Genomic DNA, 7052 nt, shown 5'->3' with positions numbered 1-7052 from the left:
CTGTGCACTTGTCTCATAGCTGGTTATACAGAGATACCACTGCTATTTGTCCAGCTTGGATGGTTTTAATGAATAATTTAAAGACTTAAGTGTATGGCTCAAATTCATTTTCATGTGTCTTTAAAGTCTGTGTGTTTGCAGTAACAAACAAGAGTTTCCAAAGAGAAGGAGCAAAATGGGAGGCTAAGAGATTTGGAACAAAATAGTTTTGACCACACATTACATGAAAATACACCAGCAAGGTGTCAGTCTTATAAAGCAGGCACGTAAATAAACACATTTGAAAAAAGTCAAACTGTTTCTTCAAAGCTAGCTTAAAAATGCTACACAGCAAACTTGCAACTGATCTTTGTCACCACAAATTCTGTCATTATTACATTATTTCTTTGCTTGTCGACTGCACCGCATTTCCCTTTCTCTCTTTTTTTCTCTAGAAGATGTGTAATGCATACAGCACAAAGTATTAGCCACACAGGAATATCAATTTTTGGAGCAAAATAGAAAGAGGAAAAGCACAGCTAATCATGCTAATAGTTGGGATAAAGTTGTCATGAAAAGAATGAAACGGTAATGAGTCTGTTTGAATTTTATCTTTTGGCTGCAGGTTTGCTTTGCATTCATCTGCAGTTATTGCATCTGTTTCATTTGAGCCGAGCGTGTCTCAAATATATCCTGCTTAAAGCCAACAAGACAGAGGATCTTTCCTGTGTAGTCGGCTGCTGTCAGCTGTCACCAGTTAAAGTCCTCTCCCGAGCAAGTGAATGTGTTCATTTGTGCTTCAGCCATAATCTGCTTGTAGCGTGCTTGAAAGAAAGACAGCCTCAAAGGGTGATGGTGGCCTGCTTCCAGTCAGAACACCAGTGTCAGAGTCGGGCTTTGAATCGGCAAGGGGTCCATCATTAGGAGTAGTGAGCGAGGATGATTCCCAGGCAGGAAGCAGTATGTAATGGAATTGAGTGGTGACTGCGGCCCTGTGGGAGACTATGCCACAGTCTGTCTGTAATGAGCAGCGTAATGGCACGATTACGGCAGCACTTAATGACTCAGAAATGGCCACCACTACAGTGTGTGGACACCCTGCACTGTATATTCCTTCTTTCACCTCATTAGACTGAACCTTGCGCAATTACTGCACAATTTATAGGCAGTCCCATTCACACAAACCAATAGCTATTTTATAATGCTACTTTAGTTTTTTTGTCTGCGTAAAAGAACAGACACACCAGGACTTTAGAGAATTTTGGAGTGACATCAGACGATGGCGGCATGGTTGATGAGACTAAATAAATAAAAATGCTTGGCTTTTGCAAAAAGTCCATTTTTAGACTTTTTTTTACACATAATTCTTGCCATTTACAAACAGCATGACATTAGAAGAACCTACCTTTTAAGAAAAAATACAAAAAAAAGAACTGTGTCACAGCTTTTATGTTCTTCCATGGCCACTCTGCAGGAACAAACTAAAATACACAGCAGAGACAAGGTAAGGCGTGCAATTATCTTTGCACTCCAGATGAATTACTGTCAAGTTAGTGACTACGCTTTTCTTTGCAAGGAGGTCCAGAGAGCAAGACTCTTCCTTTTTGGAGGAACTTCTAGTACACTGTAAACCCCAACAGTCTACCTGACTTATAAAGTTTGTGGATATAACAATTAAAATTCCTCACAAAGTTGAAACAACTTAAAACTTTTCTGTTCGGTTAACGATTCAAACAGTTATAATTGTACATGGCTTAGAAGTTAAGAGTAAATACTGCTTTCTTAATTATGATTTTTGAGTAAATGTTTTTTTCCGAGCTCCGTATGTGGACGTCATGACGTCATGACGTCTTCTCTCTTCTCTCTAACCTGAACGACGTTGACAGAAAATTCTGTTCAATATGGCTGCCCTTCTCGAGCGACTGGAGAACACATTTGGAGAAACTTGTAAGTAAAACGGAACCTTCGTTATGTTTATTTTTTCCGTAAAAAAGCAAGTATATTAATATGTTGCAGCCAATAACTTGTTTTCGAATGCGCTGTTGTGTTAAAAAGCACAGACCCAGGTGGTGAATAGTTGTTCGCGGTTGTTCGCGCTCTTTTTCAAACATAGATTATGTCGTCAGTTTTACAGTTTTAACCGATTAAAACACAGTTTTACGAAGAATCACACATAAAGAAAGGGTCTTAGTGATATTTTAACGACCCCTTGCCAACGCAAGAAAGTTGGCGTTTTTACAACAGCAGCCTCGGCAGGTTTTTTTTTTTTTTCTTCTCATTAGCATCATTCAAAAGTGACTTAGCTAGCAGTGGCAACTTCTATCTAAAACAATTGAAATATAGCAAGGTGTTGTATATTTAGTGTGCTGATAAGGTTTTCAATATTTTTATTTTTTCTTCCAAGGCTGAAGGCCAAAGACAAAAAGACAGAAGAAAAAAAAATTCAGACTGCAATTAATTTCAGGTGGAGACAGTAAACACAGGTGAGTTGAAAGATCTATTGAAGAAACCATTCATTAAGTCCCTTAAGGTGAAGATTTCATATATTGATAATGATAAAATTAACACAAATTAAAAGTTTCACTGATAAACACACAATTTTTCCTTGCTTTGAATCCCATGTTCTATATAGATCACAGCTCTGATCTGGAGAACACTATTTTAAAATACTGTGTAGGGTTTTTGTCAAATGATTAAGAAACATACTCTCTGTCACAAGAGACAGAAAGGTTGTGTCTTAAAAGAAAAGTCTCCAAAATTTAGTAGAGTCTGATGTCATGCAGTTTCATAAACATGTATTCTCCCCAAAGAATGACACCTGAAAACTTTGCGTTAAATGAACTTTTCTTTTCCCTTTTTAGGAGGCGCCTGATATCAACGTGAAACGCACTGCAGTACTTCGTGCCCTTCCTGTATACCTGCGGGAGGAGGACCCAGAATTCTTTTAGACATGTAATGTAAGTGTATTTTTGCATTACTTAAATTCTGCCAGTAAGATAAAATGCTATGGATTTTTTAAAATACAATTTAATACCCTAGCAGCTACCAAATTGTACAAACAAAATACCCTCTCTGTAGAAAACCCACACACACACAGGTCAGGAGCAGGGCACAGGCATATCACAGCACTATGGCTATGCTGCAGGTGGCCCAAAAACCAGGCTGAAGTCAAGATTTAGTTTCTTTTTGAGATAAAGTCATGAAATAAAAAATTACTTTTTTTTTTTAGAAAAATAATAAAAATACAAATTATGTAATGCAAGAAGCTAACACGTTAATGTACATTTTTCAAAAAAAGTAGAGTACCCTAACTCGTTACAAAGTAACCCACTACACTGCTGAATGTTTTGCTAGATTACAGGTCATGCTTGTCACATTCTCTCAAACCAACCTTACTTATTTAATTGGGGCGATCGTGGCTCAAGAGTTGGGAGTTCGCCTTGTAATCAGAAGGTTGCCGGTTCGAGCCCTGGCTCCGACAGTCTCGGTCGTTGTGTCCTTGGGCAAGACACTTCACCCGTTGCCTACTGGTGGTGGTCAGAGGGCCCGGTGGTGCCAGTGTCCGGCAGCCTCGCCTCTGTCAGTGCGCCCCAGGGTGGCTGTGGCTACAATGTAGCTGCCATCACCAGTGTGTGAATGGGTGTGAATGTCTGGATGACTGAATGTGTAAAGCGCTATACAAATACAGGCCATTTACCATTGATACTGTGTCTATTCCAGGCGGACGCATTGGATGAGTCGACCCTCATTGACACTCCAGTTGCCCTTCTCACAGTGGTTACCGACGGCGCTTCCCAGTCCAGTCCATTTTACTTCCTCAAGCATGGCTGTTTTGGTGAAAGGCGACTAGGTGATGCGTGATATTCCCAGATTTGCAAATGCATTTGCTTTATTGTTTGGCTTGATCTATGCTCTGCATTTAGACTACCCCAGGAAGCTGGTTCACACATTTGCCTTAGTCCAAAATATCTTCATGGGGCTTGATGACGGCAAACCCCTGAAACCCCTGCCTACATGCTCTTAAGGAATATAAGGCAATGTTTGTTAGGACACGCACTCTGTTACTGAGCACTTTGTTTGAAGCACTTTAAGCACTTTAAGTTTACTACAGGCTTTGGGTGGATTTAACTCCATCAGTTTACCTAATTTTCCTATACTTGACTGCCTTATCTGGTTATTTGGAAGCTGATCGTCTTTGTACCCATTTTAAAAAATTGTTTTTCATTTCTATTTAAAAAAAAAGTGATTAGTATTTGACTTTTTGTTTTGCATTTTTGTGTATTTTGAGAAAGATGCAATTAGGACTGATGTCGTCCTTTGTGAGTTTATAAAAAGATAAAAGATAAATGTTCTACACAGAATTTATAATGCTCACTTTATGGTGCCGATGTCCATGTTAGTTGTTTTATAAAAACATTTGTGATGTTTTTAAATTTTCATGAAAAAATGTTAAATAAACAAAATGTAAAGTAACTGAATTTCCGTACTTTTTTTTTTTTTAGTAGTCTACACTCACAACATAAATATCTTTTAATTAATAATCAGATAATTTGAGTTTAGGTTGTAATATAATTGCATTGTGTTGCATCAAAATAATAAACTACAAGAAACACAAAAATATTGAAATTAAAGTATACAGTCTTTGAGTAAAGCTCAATTAATAAAATATAAAATATAATTTAAGATTTTTAGGTTAACAATAAATACAAATTTTGAGTACCCCATACTTAGAAGATATGAGTTTTTGTACTTAAATCTTTTGAGGTAATCAGTTTCCACAAAAGTTTTAAGTTCAGTCAACTTGTTCGGGTTTACAGTGTAGTAATTTAATTATATTTATTATAACTAGATATTAGTAGTAATTATTATTTATAGGCTTCAGCCTCCACAACCCTAAATTGGATAAGTGGAAGAAAATGAATGGATAATAATGGATTGCATTTATATAGCGCTTTTCTAGGCACCCAAAGTGCTTTACAATTCCACTATTCATTCACTCTCACATTCACACACTGGTGGAGGCAAGCTACAGTGGATGGATTATTGTTGTATTATGAAAACAATACAAGAAAATTGACAGATTTCAGTCAGAAAAGGCAACACAGATTCACTGCATGTCGTTACCCCCTAAAGGCATAATCTGGTCCAGGAAAAACCCTGAGAATGATGATGGGGTATCACCCTTCATGATGATCAGGACTTGGGCTTTCCTGTCTTTACTCCCTGAAAGATATAGGCTATGCTACAGATTAAGTGAACAGGAAATGCTAAAACTGAAAATGAAAGAAAAAATGTTACCAATATCCAATTTTACAGCAATAAAAAAACTTCAATAAAAAACAGTTTTGGCCTGTATAGATAGTCACCCTCTAATAACTTAAAAATCTGGAAAAAATAATGGTGTTACTAGAGTGCTTTAAATCTTAGTGCCTTTTGGACCATTTTCAGGGGAATTATCCGAGTCCTGTTTTTATTCTTTGTGTGGTACAGAAAGTCCTCAAAGGTTTTGTTTCATCTTTGGTGTAAAATTCTTGTGTTTTATTTGTATAGCCAATAGCTTATTGCTGTGCCTGTGCATTGTAAAGATGCAGTTTATGGATGGAGCATGTGAGCAAAATTTGCTAGCTGATAACTCAAGACTCCACCTTTTTATCACAATATTGTAACTACTGGTTCCGAAAAACTACCATTGTGGTGGCCCAAATGCTAATGGTGAGGTTTGAAAAGTTCCACTATTTGCTACGTCAAATTGTCCCATAATTTAGGCCATTTTTAATTTGTGGGCGTAATAAATGTCACCAGACATCTGGACGGTACTAAGAAATGAGATGCCCACTGAATGCTGAATTATGCAGAGAATAATTTTGTTTATTTGATGTCAACATGTATATTGACAAGGACAGAAAGGGGCATAAAATAGGGGCTGCGGCCCAACACCACTGGCAGATAAACACAGTCGCTGGCAGGGTTGTCTGAATATTCTAATTTTAGCTAACAGGCCAATGTAGCAGCATCAACACGATTTAGAAGCATCAGGAGAATGTTTCATGTGGGATATATTTCTTTTGAAAATAACACAATATGTTAATTGCAATGTCTTTTTCATCATGCAAGTAGGTGTTATGCTACTGAAAACCCACTAATCATCATCATTATTGTAGGTATACGGGGAGGGTTTGGTCAAGTCCACTTTAGCTTTTGTTGGAGTACACCGCTTTGTTTAATTTTTTGTTTTTCAGTAAATAATCTTCAGTTTTGATTATTAGCTCCACTTAAATTTCGATCATTACTGGAGATCATAGGTGTTGCTTTTGTAGTAGTGCAAATACAGGTGCAGTTATGACAAGTAAGATTAGGTGCACTTGCCGTGTAAATGTGGCAGCAACTCTCCGGGGAAATCCACTTGACACTGCCTAAGGATTGTGCTCGGCGCAGCTAACACGATCGGATGTTATGTCGAGCAAAGGTACAATTTTCATTAACCTCCACAGGAGTCGTGATTTGAATGTGCCAGCCCAGCAATTAGTTGACTGTGGCTGATTGACAAAGCCGGTGCTTCTCGGCTCTGATGAAAGATTGGATTCAGAGAGGGAAATGCACTGTTGACAACTGTGTTCAAACATTCGCACACGTCCCTTGAACCTCCTGTGGTCTGATCTCCTGTGCTGTAGAGTTCACTGTTCACTTAAGCTTTCTGGAAGCTGTAGAAAGTAAAGACAGCATTACTATGAGCCAACTGCATAAAAGTCTTGAATTTCAGGGGTAAAACAGTCTAAAAACAACAGTGGCAAAATAGAACTTTGACGCAGGAAGACACACTGCCCTTGGTGTAAATAGCAACTTAGCTATTTGTAAGAAGGTAGTGCCTCTCTATTCAGTAGTATGGATAATCCTAATTATTGTTTTTTAAATTTGTTGTAGTCAATATAGCTATTCAAAAAACTAGGAAGACTCACTGGTTCTGTCAGGCTTTTTCCCCTACTTAATGAGTATATCACATTTTAGAAACAATAATTAACATTATTTATCCTACTGAACAGAGAAATGCTACATTCCTACAAATGAGGTCATGG

The 7052-nt window shown here is 37.7% G+C and overlaps 1 long non-coding RNA gene across 1 annotated transcript; it reads left to right on the top strand.

The window, feature by feature from the left end:
• The first annotated feature begins 1847 nt into the window (after window positions 1-1847).
• Window positions 1848-4398, top strand: LOC147309710 (uncharacterized). The gene is made up of 4 exons (XR_015125671.1): window positions 1848-1926; window positions 2384-2462; window positions 2841-2936; window positions 3700-4398. It is a non-coding gene; the product is annotated as an uncharacterized LOC147309710 (long non-coding RNA).
• Window positions 4399-7052: the final 2654 nt, after the last annotated feature.

The sequence above is a fragment of the Aulonocara sp. 'chitande type north' Nkhata Bay genome, linkage group LG17 (genome assembly GCF_057382095.1).
Source record: "Aulonocara sp. 'chitande type north' Nkhata Bay isolate Kocher_YH1m ecotype deep benthic linkage group LG17, A_spYH_male_GT1.1, whole genome shotgun sequence".
NCBI lineage: Eukaryota > Metazoa > Chordata > Actinopteri > Cichliformes > Cichlidae > Aulonocara > Aulonocara sp. 'chitande type north' Nkhata Bay.
The sequence above is the reverse complement of the archived record's forward strand: the minus strand, read 5'-3'. Positions and strand labels throughout refer to the sequence as shown.